Source organism: Meles meles, chromosome X (assembly GCF_922984935.1).
Source record: "Meles meles chromosome X, mMelMel3.1 paternal haplotype, whole genome shotgun sequence".
In the NCBI taxonomy this organism is placed as follows: domain Eukaryota; kingdom Metazoa; phylum Chordata; class Mammalia; order Carnivora; family Mustelidae; genus Meles; species Meles meles.
The window spans coordinates 50,802,925-50,804,657 of NC_060087.1; the positions used below are offsets into that span (position 1 = coordinate 50,802,925).

General features: G+C 51.9%; 1 pseudogene; it reads left to right on the forward strand.

The window, feature by feature from the left end:
* Nucleotides 1–359: 359 nt before the first annotated feature.
* LOC123934650 lies at nucleotides 360–1,342 on the forward strand (annotated as a pseudogene).
* Nucleotides 1,343–1,733: the final 391 nt, after the last annotated feature.

A 1,733-nucleotide genomic window follows, 5' to 3' on the forward strand; every position in this document is an offset into this window, starting at 1 on the left:
CGAGTCCCACATCGGGCTCCGTACTCGGCAGGGAGCCTGCTTCTCTCTCTGTCTCTGCCTGCCACTCTGTCTGCCTGTGCTCGCTCTTGCTCTCTCTCTGACAAAAAAAAAAAAAAAAAAAAAAAAAAAAAAAAAAAAAAAAAAAAAAAAAAAAAAAAACATCAAGCAACAAACCAAAGTCCAGGGCCAGATGAGCACAGCTGAATTCTACCGTACATTTCAAGAAGAGTTAAGGGGATCTGAGCAATGGCTGCCTCACTCCAGCAAGCAGCCCACTTTGGGGGCCCCCCTCATGCTGCCACAGGACTCCACTGGGAGGTGGTATATCATGCTCACTCACTGAGGCACCCTGCAAAGGAATGGCCAGCAACAGTGGGGTCCAGTGCATGTGTTTGCCATCTGGGCAGAGGTGCAGCCCTCTACTGTCTGCCTTCCTGTGCTGCCAGGGAGTGGCAATTGGGAGAGTTTGTTGCAGAGTTGGACTCCAGACACAGCTGGGCGTCAGGTCCCATGTGAGTCTGTCCCTACAGGCACACACCGTGGCCTCCTGGAGCATGCCCTACTGCTTGCAACAGGAGACTACCTGCCCCATGTGTCTACAGTATTTTGCCACCCCATGATGCCCAACTGTGGCCACAACCTCTGTTGCTCATGCCTCACCAGAAACCAACATGTACCCACAGTGCCAGGAGACGTTCTTGCAGAGGCAATTGAGACCCAACTGGCACCCAGCCAACTTGACACAGCTGGTGAAGCAGATGTGCACTTAGTAGTCATTGGGGCCTGAGAATCAGATGGGTGTTGGGGAGAAGCACCATGAACCCATGAAGGTGTACCACGAGGTGGACCAGATGCCCATCAGCTTGGCGTGCAGCTGTTTCTGCAAGCGCACTGGCCAAGCGTGCTGCAGTTCGAGGAAGTGGTGGAGGGCCTCACGGAGCAAATCAAGAACCAGCTGGACCACCTGGAAAGACGGAAGACTTAAAGAAGAGGCACTGGGCCCAGAGGGAGCAGACATGAGTTGAACTCTTGAGCCAGAACGAGATGGAGAGGGAGATGGTCTGGAATTTTGAACAGCTCTCTCAATCCTTGAAGTGTCACCTCCTGGCCCATCTTGAGGACCTAGATTTGGCTATCTACAACAGCTTCAGTGGGCCAACACCAGATCTGCAACATCTCCCACCTGAGTAGCCTGATCACCCAGCTGGAAATGAAGCAGCAGCAGCCTACCAGGGAGCTCCTACAGGACATCAGGGACATATTGAATAGACAGGAAGGAATCAGAATCCCTGAACTCCTGATCACACCTCCAGAACTCAGTGTGCAGAAAAAGGTAGAGTAATTTTGGCCACCTGGAATGGATTCGGGGCAGTGTCCTTGTGGTGTGGGAAAGAACACTGGGCTCTTACTTCCCCAGTGACTGCCCTCCCCCAGAGGACTCTTCTCCAGCTGCTGAGGATTTCTTCAGACTATGATGCTGGTGAGGTCTCCTTCTACAACATGAAAGACGGGTGTCACAACTTTACTTTCTCTCACACTAGTTTCTGTGGGCTTGTCCAGCCCTAATTCAGTCTGAGTTCCTTGGGAAGGAAGAGCACACCCTTCTTATCACTTGCCCCGTGAGTGGGGCTGATGGGCTTACTGATCATATTCTTGCTCATTCCATAGAGACCTCATGTTGATGAGGTGAACTCAGGCCAAAAGGGCTGTTGGCCATAATCCAAACCCAGGCA